At 36.2% G+C, this 15,176-nt stretch overlaps 1 protein-coding gene across 5 annotated transcripts in view; it reads right to left on the bottom strand.

The window, feature by feature from the left end:
• ZFPM2 (zinc finger protein, FOG family member 2) overlaps positions 1-15,176 on the bottom strand; it is a 421,250-nt gene that overhangs the window by 331,691 nt on the left and 74,383 nt on the right. The window lies entirely within an intron of this gene.

Genomic DNA, 15,176 nt, shown 5'->3' with positions numbered 1-15,176 from the left:
AATAACTAGTTGTAAAATAAATATCTTAAATAATTCACATATATTTTAGTGAATTTCCTTTTTTTTATCATCTCTGGATGCTCTTCAATCATAAAAGCCTATATATTATAAAGATAATTCATGCATATTGTAAGAATAAAATCAACAGTAATAAAAATGCTTTCTTTTTTAAAAAAATTAAATTCGGAGAATACATGCTAACGTTCTTAGGATTTTTATTCAAGATAGTATGTAACTGAACAATTATTTAAAATAGTCAATGACAACAAATTGGCTCTTATGGTATATCAAATTCAGACTTAATAGTTTTAATAAAAATTAAATGGAAAAGCTCATGTGAAAATTTGAAAGGAAACAAAACCACTAACTGTGCATAATAAACCTCGAACCAAGCCATCCATGTTATAGTTATATATTTATATTTATATTTTATTTATCAAAGATTATGATAAGATCTTAATTGATAATATAACATTCTATATTCCAGGGGCTCTTTTATTTTATATGCTGGCTATCAATTTGCAATTTCAAGCATATAATTGAGAAGAAGCAATTATTTTCAAAGCCAAACTACAAAACCCAAATGAAAGGTGAAAAATTATTGAGCTCACTGTTCAAAATACATGCGATCTCATTGCCAATATTTAGGACAGGCCACAGGTGATTGAATGACCAACTTGTATTTCTCCCAAAGCAAGTGTCAGATTTATAGAATTTGCTATACTTTAAAATGTGAAATTACTACCCATTCCTTTCACCACCCTATCAAATCAGGCTCTGGCAAAAAAAAAAAGGTTTCTCTTAAAATGCATAGTGGTATTTACGGTTTAAGATCAGATCTCACTCTACTCTCTATATTGCATGTTTCCTTAACAGGAAAACCTTACAGATAATCGGTGGCCATAAACTAACATTTTAAAGGGGTAAGAGACACTTGAAGCACAAGTACAATTAATAGCACCAATGAAGGAGGGAATGAGGGAACCTCGTGTGTATGGATTAGTGGGCACAGAAGTCCACTTCAGAAAAATCACCACACATAATTTGACACAAATAATAATATCTACTCAGAAAAAGCTCACGACTGAGCTCCATGTGCCCTCATGGAGAAAATTACTTCTGATTGAGGCCACTTGGCAGGCAAGTGTAAGGAAATCTGAATTTCAGCTCTTCAACTGCCTCTGATTTATAGATATTTAAACACAGTGCCAGAATTAATAGTCTTAATGTGTATAAATAGAAATATTTATCTCATTTTAAAATGCAAATAATTAGCTGTACATCCTAAAGCTATGAATACAATGGTGCTATGTGTCAGGCCCATAAGGCTGTTAATCGTCTCTCAGAATGAGTAGGCATCTTTCCACATTTTTTTAAAAATTTTTTTTAAAATTTTTTTTTTTAAGATTTTATTTATCTGAGAGAGAGAATGGGAGACAGAGAGCATGAGAGGGGAAGGGTCAGAGGGAGAAGCAGACTCCCCGCTGAGCCAGGGAGCCCGATGCGGGACTCGATCCCGGGACTCCAGGATCATGACCTGAGCCGAAGGCAGTCGCTTAAGCGACTGAGCCACCCAGGCGCCCCCATCTTCCCACATTTTATACTCGATGAAGAATAGTGATTACTGGGAGATTCTGGTGGGCACAAAGTAATACTTCCATTTTCAGAAGAGGAGATAACTGGGTACTTGGGAACCATGTGAATGGACCACAGCTACCTTTGCCCTCTAAAGATAAAGCTGAAGCTACGAAGATTCACAGCACCTGACAAGACAGATGGCCATCCAGTGCATGGCACAGCCTTTCATTTAGCCAGTACCAAGAGCTGTACTACAAAAGCTGCACCTAATTGTGGGAGAATCTTTCACTTGGTGGTTGTTTCTATGATATGCACTTGGTAAAGGCAAATGGGATGTTCAAAATTAAGCAGTCCCACCTTATATACTGGTAGCATAATTACTGACCAAAACGAAGATAAAGAGCTGGATGGTTAAGAAGCAGTTTGAGAAGGACTTACTCCCCAGATAAATGAATTTATGAGAAAAATATTGCTACAATTTCAGATGGTTAAAGAAATCCCTGAAACCTATCCACAGCCACTGGAATAAGAGCTAGAAGGCGACAAAGAACACTTGAAGGGGAAAAAAAAAAAAAAAATATATATATATATATACACATATGTATGAATTCAGAGGAAAGAAGATCAAAATAAGCAATACTATGATGACATGCAAGAAATGGTAAGGACCAAATATTAAGTCAAATATATGTGTCTTCCAATATATGTTGTCTCAATCAATAACTTCCTACCATGGCAGCCCACTATAAATTAGACCAACCCTCACCTTAATGTCAGATTGTCTTCGTTCATATAAATTCAAAGCACTTCAGAATAAAGCACCCAAGAAAAAAATTAAATTATGCAAAAATTAAAATACATTGCCAAGTATGAAGAGGAGAAAGAAATGCCAAATTCTATGGTTTTGATGCGCTATCCCCCAAAAGAGGTCCTTTCTCTTAAGCACTCACTGGCATTAATTTATTAGAAATCATTTCAGTTTGGTTTTGCATGCCTTCTGATTAAAACAAGAAAAACATATTGTCATAATGGAACTATAGAAAGCATTCAATCTCCTCTCCATGCATTAATATTCTAAGCATTCTAGAGGCTGCACAAGACTAGCCACCTAGCAAAATGAGACTGTTTCAGAATACTGGGCAGCCTTGATTGCTACTGACAGGTGGGAAGAAAGTCACATTAAAATATTATCATTCCCAATAATTACAATAATCCATCATAGCGTGCTCAGAAATTCTACTAGGTGAGTTTCTCCCGAAAACATACAAATATTTCCAAACCTTTTTATTTCGGTGTTTCTTAATGTATGACATTTCAGATCATTTTTATATCTGATAGTGTTATTAATATTAAAAATTCCATCACAAACTTTATATCATTTTATTTGTGCACAGAACAAAGAAGGCATACCAATGGAATAATGGAATAAATTTCTCAAAATCTTAATAAATTAATGAAAATGAAAATGATTTTGTCCCCAAGTTGCCAACTCCTGTTTCATGCTCCTTTAAAGTCATGTGCAAAAGATCTACTCAGACAAAGAAATAAGAAGGTATGCAAAACCTTCTAATATATATAAAACATAGGGATCTCTAAATCGGACAATTTGAGCAATAATATACACCATGCTTTAATTATTACATAATAATTGATCATGTGATGCTCCCTTTCAAAAGGTAAATATGAAAATATAACTAGGGACAGACAAATCCTGGCTCACATTTAATATGCAATACACAAATGTATCAAAATTCTATACAGGCATGCTATATTTTAATTGATAGGTAAAAGGAGTTAAAATAGAATTTCCATTCTAAAATCATGTTACATTTTCTATATGTGATGGAAATGGGGTGGTGGACTAATGTTCAAATTGGAAGTCTTATTGCCTAATGCCCTTGTATTCTAGCCTCATAGTTCTTCATTAAATTCGGAATGATTTTCATAAAATACAAAATGTAAGAAAAATTTTATACCTAATAAGATGATTTTAAGAAAGATTTTAGGTTTCATACATTCTGTACATATATGGCCTGCCTATTCAATCAGAAATGGGAAATAACAACTCAACTCTAAATCAAAAAGCAGAAATCCACAAAAGTGTGCCCCTTCCCATCTCGTTAGGGAGTAGGAACATTTCTATCTTCAGAGTACTAACATCTTTTTACTAATTTGATCTGGGGCAGATTTTGTGGCTCTCAGTAGTTCCTCTCTTAGAGTTTTCAGCTGCTACACTCAGACTTCCTTATGAATCATCATTACCCTGCAGGCACACCTCAAAATGCTTCTCCCTCGGTTCCTATTACATTTGTCTCATGCATATCCCACAGCGCCATTTAATGAGAAGGGGCAGGGAAGAGGGATCTCTTTGGACAGTGCAAATCCATACTAACTCATGTAATTGAGCTTAACAGCAAGAATAAAGCCTTATTGCTGTAGTCTAAAAAAAAATAGTATTTAAACGAGCAAGTTCTTCCTGCAGTCACTCACTTTTAACAATAGTTGCATCAGGGGATCTAGAAGGAAGGAAACATTTTTATTAATTTTTGTCTTATCTGCCAGAAGAATGTTGATTTTTTTCATTTGCGTTTGTTGCCTGCAGGTAGCAGACCAGAGAATCATATAGTAGAAATTCTTCTTTTTGATTAATTTCTTTCCATGTGTTATGTTATTTCTTATATATAATTGATTTTGGGCTTTGCTCATAGCTGTACATCTTTTTTATATCTACACCAACTGCTGTCCTTCAATCTAAAAAGTTGAAGGAAATTACCTGAATTTTGTTAAGTTTATTAAAAATGAGAGCTGTGAATATTTAAATTGAGTTTTGAAATGTTAATGCAAAAAAAGATATTAGAGAATTTTTAATGGAGGGTTCAATCTGACCATATTCCATTGTAAAAAGAAGGGAAGGGGGTCAAGTTTTATTCAAATTGTTTCTTTAGGGGGAAAAAAACCGAACTCTTTGATTTTATAAAAATAGAGTAATATTCTTTGCTGCAAGATCTTTGGCCATTTTTATAGATGGCAATATTAATACTTCTTATGTATAAATCTAAAAACAATTTAAATTCTTTAATTCCCCCTGCCCTGAAATGCTTTGCTTTGGGAACCTTCACATTAACTGAATATAAAGTTAACAAGAAAAGAGCAATTTTGCTTAGAACATATACAAACCTAGCAAGCAGTAAACTAATCTTACACAGTAGCCTAACGACTGATATCACAGGAAAAATAAAGTCAGATGAGGAAATATGACAAATTTGTACTAGAGTCTCTAATGACTACTCTCAGGAAGTAACTCAGGCATTGAAAAAATTCAGTTCATTAGTAAATGCCTTGTGCATTGACCCAGGAAGTTAGTGACAGAGACGGCATTGAAATTCAAATATTTTGTAATCAGGTCTCCCTCCAGAGCCCCATAAAGCTATTTTCAGTTTATTGAAGATGGTAAGTCTATCATAAAGAAATATGAGAGTATATTCATTACTAACACAATATATTTTTATATGTTTGTGATGTATTTCAATAATAAAAAGCCCCTAATTGGTAATAAGTGCAAAAGATGAAAGGCTTATACATTATTGTGTTCTCTTTATGAGACTTTCATGTATTCATTTATTCATTCTTTCTTTGTTCATTTAACCAGTATTTATTGAGGGTGAAGAACATGGCAGGCACTGTGTTAGGTACTGGGATAACAGCAGAGTACAAGAGGAATGGCCCCAGCAAAAGGGGCTGTATAATCGAGCTAAGGAGACAAACTTTATGCACACAAGGGCTGAAATTTATTTTTAAAAAATGGAGCTCCATTTTAACATGGGGAGGGCAGGAAAGGCTTCTTGGATATTCTGAATTCTAGTTATTAGTACATTTTTCTTATTTCCTCTATTAAATTATAATTCCTTTTGTAATAAAATTGAAGACCAAATCAAGGAGAGAGAATACTGAGCCATTTTTAAAAAATATCTAGACACAGAGCTTTAAATTATTACTAATTACATTGCTGGAGGAAGTTTATTCCACTTGACAGTGTGAAATCCACGGTTCCTTCCTGGTTAGTCAAAGTCGGCGCCAATCACCTTCATCCCGCCAGCTGGTCTGGGGATGTGGGATCAGGCAAGGGGGAGTTTTTCCCCCAAGGGAATACTGCTGTCCCAACAGAAACATCACATGTTACCCAGGATATGTGGGTATTTGGATTTTTAAAAGCACTAGGAGTAAAAAAGAAAAGGATCTGAACCTATCCACAGAACCTCTTATATAGGATATGTGGCTGATAAGTATTTATTAAGTAAATTAATCAAAACTTACATTATAGACTTATACAAGAAAAATATACATTTTCTTTATTTCTTTAATTTTTTTATTCGACACACAATGTTACACTAGTTTCAGGTGTGCAACATCGTGATTCAACTTCTCTACACGTTATACTATAGGCCCCACAAGTGCACCTGCATCTGTCACCACACGACACTATTGTTCCCTATTCTATACCTTTTATTCTTGCGGCTTATCCATTCCACAACTGGAAGCCTATATCCCAATTTCAGATTTCATGATATACTAACTACAGAGCTGTGTGGTACTGGTACAAAAAACAGATCAATGGAACAAAACAGCCCCAAAATAAACCCATGCTTATATGGTTAATTAATCTCTGACATAGAAGGCAAGAAGATCCAGTGAGGAAAAGAGAGTCTCTTTAATTAATAGTGCTGGGAAAACTGAACAGCTACATGCAGAAGAATGAAACTGGACCACTTTCTAACACCATACACAAACATAAGCTCAAGATGGATTAAAGGCCTAAATATCAGACCTGAAACCATAAAAATCCTAGAGGAGAACACAGGCAATAATTTCTCTGACATTGGCCACAGTAACATTTTCCTAGATATGTCTGCTGAGGCAAGGGAAACAAAAGCAAAATAAACTATTGGGACTACATCATCATACATCACTAACTTTCTTACACAATTTCATAAGGCAAAGATGAAGCAAGCATGGTCCTTAAAGAAATCAGTATGCATTTCTTTGTCTCATATGCAACATGTTTGTCTCATATGAAAACATCCAGTAGGTACAGCTATATGCAGGAAATGAAGGAAAAATATCAATGCACTGCAAAGCTTTGCAGGAAAAATTTAATTAGAAGAGAAAAATCCACAAAAATATTTGCATCATGTTTGGGTCATTGTATATATAAACTTTTTTTTTCTTCTTAACTAATAAAGTTTGAATCTAACTTCCATCTCATCAAATAGATCAATTTCCCTTTTGTTAATCCTTCATTTTAATAACACCATTCTTACCCTGCTTTATTAAAATGATTCTTTATTTCACAATTAACTGTTGATTCAACCTTCTGGAAAAAAATTACAAAATAAGTGCTTTTGAAATGATGCCTGACTTCACTGGCTGATTACAATTAGTCTGTCAGCAAACAGTGGTTTTCTCCAAGTGTCATTCCTAGACCAGCAGCATTAGCAGCATCTGAGAACTTGTTAGAAATTCAAAATTAATTATCAGACTCGACCTCAGATCTGATTTCAGAAACTCTGGCGGGGGGAGGAGGGGTTAACCTACTTGTGTTTGACAAAGCCTGCAGGTGATTCTGATGCATGTCCACGTTGAGATCAACTATGCAGGAACAGAAACGCTATACAGAAGTTACTTTGCAACAGTAGCAATTATATTTATTACTGTCATTTAATAGAAACAGTATGACATCTTTCGTTTAATACAGGCTTCCCGCCTCAAATGTGGACAGACACCTTGTATACCGCAGCTGGTGGTCTGTAATTGAACTACTTCTCACCTGGGTAACTCCATATAGTCACTCCCGATAAGTGGCAGGTTAGGTTTACTTATTTAGTTCTGGTTAATCGTTCTCCAAAATAATGCTAGAGAGTCCAGAAAATGCTCAGATCACCTCGCTTCAGAGACTCTGGGCTGGCATGCAGTAGTACAACCACTTGGGGCTGATCCCAAATGTTGCCTCTCTGTACCCTCCAGGAGTCCTGCATAATGCAAATGACTGACCAGGGAGTGGTTTTACTAACGAGCCCTTCCCACGTGTCTGGCTATGATATTGAAAGAAAGTCTTTATGTAAATGGGACAGCATCTCAATTTTTTAAAAATTAAGGTCTGGCTGTTTGAGTGTCTTCAAGACCAAGAGCCTCAAATAGCACAGTGTTCTCCTCAACCTCCTCTTTTGAGGACCTAGCATTTCGAGAGATAAGAGGAAGGGCACTCTGCCCAGACAGAACTGGCCAATCAATCAGTGGCAATCAGTGTGAAGCGAGCGGTCCCAGCCAGGTCACACACATTCCCCTGCTCATCATCCCTTGCTCCAACCCCTTATTATAATCAGGACAGTACATTACCCAAGCCTGATCTGTGGGATTTTATGGAGCAACATCGTGGCCAACCCTCGCGGCTAACCTACATACGCAGCTCCCACTACTGCATGTCCTAGCACCACCACCTTGAACCGAAGAGTCAAGGTGAGGGCAGCTCCAGAAATCTGTTCCATTTTTCACAAATAGGTGTGGCCTCCTGCTCCTGGAATGCTGCCAATTTGGCCCTCCATTTGGGTTTGACACAGTAAATAATGATGAATATTCTCTCTAAGCCTGTACAGTCCTGCACACGGGTTATTTGCACAGCCAGAAAAAAAATGCCTCACACAAAACAAAGCATTGTTGTGGCTCCTGTGTATCAGCTGGAATACCAACTTTGTAAGAATTTCCAAATTTCCATTCCGGCAGATCTCTTTCATCTTTGGGGGACGAAGAAAAACACATCTGTAGCTGCCAAAGCCTAGCCCGACGAAGGGGGCTTTGTGAGCGGAGGTACAAACAAAATCAGCAAGTTCACTTCACTCTAATTGTGACATGCCCTGGGATACGTATCAAAAGGGCCCTTTATAACAAGTGTTCTATGTTGTCATTAAACCACCATAAAGGTACCTTGATTCGGTACTTGTGAACATCTCAGGAGGCCCCAGAAAGCACTTCCCCATAAAATATATCTTCAAAAAGACTTTTACTTTGTATTAGCGCATTAAAAGAGTGTCGAAAGATACAGGGGCACCCAACACAGCTATATTTTTAGAAGAACACTTACTCTCTGGAGAATTAGGAGAGCAGGTAGGGTGCGGGTATTAACAAAGCCAGCCTATCCACACTGCCCCAGCGTCACAACCTGGAGGAAGCATCTAAGGGCTCTCTTAAAAAGAAAATATCCTCTGCCTTTGGCAACAAAGCCTACAATAGAATAAAAGCAAGCACCTTTACCGGCAGAAGTTACAGGGTAAGCCAAGAGGTAGAGAGCACACATAAATGAACGCTTCTCTGGTGGCTCACAGGACCCTGGTACCTGTGTCGTAAACCCTTCACCAGCCTCCGGGAGACACATTCCCGCGCGCTTCCAGCCGAAGCGTCCGGATGGCATCATATGTGGGAAGAAAACCGGGCACGGTGGCTTCTTTTCTAGCTAAATGGAATTTCATGTCTTCCTTTAAACTGCAAGAGTAAAAATGCACTTCCTAACTTTTGAAGGTGGTAAGTTATAAAGTTTTTGTTTCAGTATTGATTATATAGCTATACTTAATGAAGGCCTAGAAAGGTCCCCAACCCTGAACACCCTCTCACTTCAACCAAAGAAATGCACATCCCTTCCCTCCAAATAGAAAATTTTATGATAGCAGACTCATCAGGACTTACCTAATATTCACTGCATTGGCAGCAAGTACAGGGGAATTTGCACTCTGAAACCCATGGTTTCTAACTCTCATAGCCACACAAATACATCTAACTTGCATCAACTAGAAAGAAATGTTTTCCCGTTTTCAAATAAAGGTTTGCCTTAAACATGGATGTGTTGTTTTTTTATTTAATTTGCTTTTGGTTTCTTTTTGTTATTGTTCTTGGTTGTTATTTTGTTTTTCTATTGGGCAATTACTACTTAGAACCAGTATAGTGTAAATGGCATGAAGCAAAATATTTGGATGATTTTTTATACAGTTAATAATCCCAGTGCAGATATTACTTTCTATCATTGTTTAGAAAAATAATTCTATCAGCCCCCTACCCCATGCTTTTATATCCCTAAAATATTTTACTCTGGGCTTAGAAAAATATAAACAAGTAAATCCTACCAGCAAATGCAAGAAATTAAATGAATGGGTGGCATTACCATTGACTGTTAACTATAGCACTCAGTCTGATTCCCCTCGAGCTGTTATTTCCCTATGCTTTTTGACAGCCAAAGAAAGGAAGTAACTGTCATCCAGCACCACCCCACACCATGCCATCTTCCCCATTCCAGGATTCTACCTTCGAGTCAGGCTAACATTTGGCTCAAGTACCCAAGGAGTATGGAAAAGGTGTATGAAAACAAACTCTGATTCCCTCTGCATTCCTGGTGGAAAATCCTGGTGCCTATGATTGGTTCTATAACCCTCCCCTATGTCGCCAGTCTTATCCTCTAGACTCTATTGTAATGGACACAAACATTAGTGTGAAGTAGATTCACTCTCAAGCTCTGATTAAAATATAGATTTTAAGCCTCACTCCCCAAAATTTAGCAGCTTGAGGACAGGACCCAGGAATCAGCACTTTCATCCTGCTCCCCAAGCTATTCTAATAGGGGCCACATGTTGGGACACAACTCGTATGTTCCAAACCAGTGGAAATAGGAAAGTGAAGCAGACCTGAGTTATGACATTCCTACAATGTATGCAGGGCAAGATAAGAGGGGACCATTATCTGTCATCAGTAAATCCATGAAGTCATTTTGTTCCTCTATATTTAGTTCTACTTTGCTCAAGAACACCTTATCCTGTACTGGGGGCCATGTTGTAGGCACTGAGAGAAAGCTCCACTCATTAATTCTGTACCATCATTTTCTACGCGGCCTCCTTTCCATGTCCGAAGAGACATACAATATCGGTTTGGCCAGGTATTTTATCCATCGCACTTGAGAATTATTCAAGTACCATATGGAGATTTGGCTAATGGAGAAGTTGTGGGGGAATTCCATTCCATTATGCTTCCCGTGCTCTTTGGAAATTAAGCTCCGACACAAACGAGGCAGTTCTAAATTAGACTGTGGAAATCGTTATCTCTTTCTTTGTTTGTTGTAGTTGTTGTTGTTGTTTACAATACGTGGCCTCCTATGAAGAGCTAGTGAGGGACTGGGAGGAGCACAGGTAGATCTGATCTTTTTATGAACTGTTGATAAGTTGAGGATCTAAAATGTTCTCACGAAACCTGCCAGGATTTCATACACAACTACTGGAAATTTCACCAGCTCTCTGAAAGAAGCAATATGTGAAGTGGGGAATAAAGTGCAAAGTGTATGTGTATGCATGTCTGGCAGGGTTGCAAAATTGTGAGAGAAGTTCCTTCAGTGAGGAAGTTAGAGATAGTCTGACTGTATTTAACACAACTCAAAGCAAGTCAGGTTGCCCTAATTTGGTAAAAGTACTTAAGAACTATACAAATCAGCAAGGAAAATATAAGAAAGGAATAATTCAGATTCATACTGTGTTGCGTTACAAATTTTTAAAGCAACCTCTCTTGTTACTATATATAAGATAGAGCAACATCTTGTGTATCTAGGATCATCTAGGAAGGAGACATTAAAAAAAATAAAAGAATGTGACAGATCATTAACTCAACCATTAAAGCTTAAATAAATTTAGAACAAAGCAGGAAAAAGGAATCAATCTGTTGGGATAAAAAAAAAACTTTCTAAAATAAGTTAGATAATAAAATCTATTTTCTACACTACAGAAGTTCATTTCTAAGAATATGTTTGAATGAATAAGGACACAAAGCTACTCCTTTAAAACCCCTATGAAATTGGCTGAAGCAACAATAATGCACAAAGAACAAGAAAGAACATTTCTTGATTGTGGGGGGGAAAAAAACCCTGCTTATCCTTTAGCTTCCTAAATCATTTAGATCTTTTCTCTGAGCTGTTTCATTTTCTATTATTTGTAATAAGAACCTAGGACCAATGGTCAAATCTGCATTTTATCAATAACCACAAAAGTCCCTTAGAATGACTAGCCTTCCACATGGATTGCAATTTTGGTCCCTTTGCAATGCCAGCGAGATCATAAATCTACCAGGAACTCTTGCTGATAAGGAAAAAATATCATGAGCTAAGTTATCTACCTGCCCCTAGCCAGGAACCATGGAAGACACTCCACTCTATATCATCCTGGCTTTGCCATCTTCACCTCTGAAAGGGAGAAAGAACCAACAATCAGGACAAAGCAGAGGAAGAGGACAAAAATCCTAGAGTGCACTGATCTTCTGCTTTACAGCCTAGATGTCTCTGTTACTTCATCATGTCAAAGAATATAAATTAAGGGCCCTAAGAGTGAGGGGTTCGAGAAGGGAAAGAAATTTGGGACATAAGACAAACAATATGTCAATAACTAAGAAAGGAAAGCCTTCCCTGTCTTCCCAGAAACATATTTACTTTATAAAATTTAATATTTTTTAGCTCAGTCATTAAGCGTCTGCCTTCGGCTTGGGTCATAGTCCCAGGGTCCTGGGATCGAGCCCCGCATCGGGCTCCCTGCTCTGCAGGAAGCCTGCTTCTCCCTCTCCCACTCCCCCTGCTTGTGTTCCCTCTCTCGCTGTGTCTCTCTCTGTCAAATAAATAACAAAAAATATCTTCAAAAAAATTTAATATTTTTTAAATACACTTCATGTTTTCAGTTAAGATTTTAAGGACATTCTTTCAAATAAGCTAAATACATAATAAGAAAAGACTGCTAAAATAAAATCTCAATAATCAAAATAAAAAGTGTAATGGTAAGCAATACATAGCACACCTGATGGTCCAGAAAAATTGAATTAGTGATGCTGATGATAAACGATGAGAAACCACATGAGAATGCAAAGGAAGATAAAAGCTGATAAAAAGAGAAGTGGGAAGGAAGACTGGTTACAAAGCTGCAACCCACTAATAATAGATTATCTAAATTTAAGTAAACTTAGGAAACAATGAAGTGACGTTACGTATAATATTCAGAATTTCCACGTATTAAGAATTTCAAGACCTGAAGAAAGCCCTCATAATATGCAATTAATACCCAAAATCAATATCAAGTACATCTTTGTTATATTTTTCAAAGAGCGAGACTAAAGAAAGAATCATCTTTTTTATCCCCAAATCTATCTTTCTGTTCTCAAAGCTACCAATGTAGATCACCTGAAAAGAACTAAATGAATGGCAAAAAGCAGAAGGGAAAGCTAGTATTACCTTGCAGAGAAAAGCTGTGAAGGAACAATATATTCAATTGACTCTGAAATTTATATGTGAGGTTGACCAAAATAGTTTCAGGTCTGCCGAGCCTCAGAAACAACATCATAAGCTATCGTATCTGTAGACTTCATTACAAGGTGTTCTCCCAACTTCAGGGAAATGAATTATTAACCATTAAGAATGGCAAGACTGTGCTTAAAAATAATTTGCAGGAAACACTAAAACTCACTAAAGAGAAAAGGTTTCTTCTTTAAGATGTCAAATTACAAATAAAAGAAGTTGATTCTAATCAGTCTAAATGCTTGTTTGAACTATGCTAATAATGTAGAATATTATACAATACATATTAAAAGAGGAATTAAATTTTCACAAGATTAGCAAACATAAATTAGATTAACAGGAAACAGGGAACTTGGGTGAAAAAAGTCAAAACACCCAATTTTTATTCCTCTCTAAAAGGGGATTGAATTATTTGGGTTTTGATAATTAGATAAAAATAAATTTTTCCAAACTGTGTAATTCTTTAAGATAATATTTAGTGGAGGGGCGCCTGGGTGGCTCAGTCATTAAGCGTCTGCCTTCGGCTCAGGTCATGATCCAAGGTTCCTGGGATCGAGCCCCACATCGGGCTCCCTGCTCTGTTGGAAGCCTGCTTCTCCCTCTCCCACTCCCCCTGCTTGTGTTCCTGCTCTGGTTATCTCGCTCTCTGTCAAATAAATAAATAATATCTTTAAAAAAAAAAGATAGGGGTGCCTGGGTGGCTCAGTCGTTAAGTGTCTGCTTTCGGCTTGGGTCATGATCCCACTGTCCTGGGATCAAGCCCCGCATCAGGTTCCCTGCTCCGCGGGAAGCCTGCTTCTCCCTCTCCCACTCCCCCTGCTTGTGTTCCCTCTCTCGCTGTGTCTCTGTCAAATAAATAAATAAAATCTTAAAAAAAAAAAGATAATATTTAGCGGAACTTCTACCTTCCATATGTTTAAAGATATTAACAATATTTCAAAAAGGACAAAGTTAGAATATAATCATTAGGAACACAAAAACAGAATGCAATACCTAAACAGGAAAGATAACGGAACAAGTTTAAGATTGGAATAAAAAACAAAAGCATATTAATGTTTTTCATTAAACATATAAGAATGTTAAAGATGGTGCTCGCTTCAGCAGCACATATACTAGAATGTTAAAGATGTTTCCACATGAGAGCATAGACAAAAATTTAGCAGTCAACATAAAGGAAAAATAGGAATGCTGAAAATATTGGCATCACACAAGATTTAAGGAATTAGCAAATTAAAATTATGAGACAGGGATAAAAATCAATAATACCATTGAGTGACAAATATTAACAAATCATCATAATATCATACATTGAGGAATCAAAAAATAATAGAGAATTTGAACAATATAACAAAATAGAACCTACATCAACAAATTTAGATGTTAGCTCCCATTCTGTTTCCTATAAACAAAGAATAAGTTTTTATAAGAACTCATAAAATATTTATAAACACTGACCAAATATTGGGTATTCAAATAGTTTCTAAAGAGTAAATTTTATTATAAAACAGTGCAATTAGGAGTGATACATAAAATAACTTAGAATTTTTCTCAAAAACAACTTTTTTAAAAGCATTAGTGATATGGTTTTGGTAGTTTTGTATTCAAATACTAGCTTCCTCTCCTACCAGTGTTCTGACTTCAACATACCTAGGAAAGGCAGCAAAATGGCCAGTAAGTACTCCACGGGGAAGTAAATAAGACCCCCTGAAGGCAAATATTGGAATCCTATGGAAGGTCATAGTAGGAATACACAAAATCATCTTAAAGCATCAAAATGTCTCTGAGCAGACAGACCCAGAGACTCTTTATGAGAAGTAAGGGCAATTTGAATAAAAGCTGATACTTACTTAAAAAATTAGAAGCCTTTGGAAATGTATTAGAGAAAATGGTAAACACAAGTAAATAAAGTTTGAAGAGAAAAAGATAATAAAACATTTTTTTAATAGAGCAGATCATTATACTAATAAACTTGAAAATAATTTGTAGGGAACACTAAGACTTAACTAAAGAGAAAAAGATTCTTCTTTAAAATGTCAAATTACAAATAAAAGAAGGAAAACTAAAACTTAACTGAAGAGAAAATATTCTTTAAAATGTCAAATTATAAATAAAAGAAGGAAAATGCAAGATTTCTTTAAAAAGCTTACCATTTTTTTTAAATTAGGCTATCTAAATTGAAAAATGGTTGAAGGAATAAATTTAAATGCATATTAAATAATTTCAATAATTAAAAACTCCTAGG

Source organism: Leptonychotes weddellii, chromosome 4 (assembly GCF_054177405.1).
Source record: "Leptonychotes weddellii isolate Sample4059 chromosome 4, ASM5417740v2, whole genome shotgun sequence".
Taxonomy (NCBI): Eukaryota; Metazoa; Chordata; class Mammalia; order Carnivora; family Phocidae; genus Leptonychotes; species Leptonychotes weddellii.
This window is presented reverse-complemented; position numbering and strand designations above follow the sequence as displayed.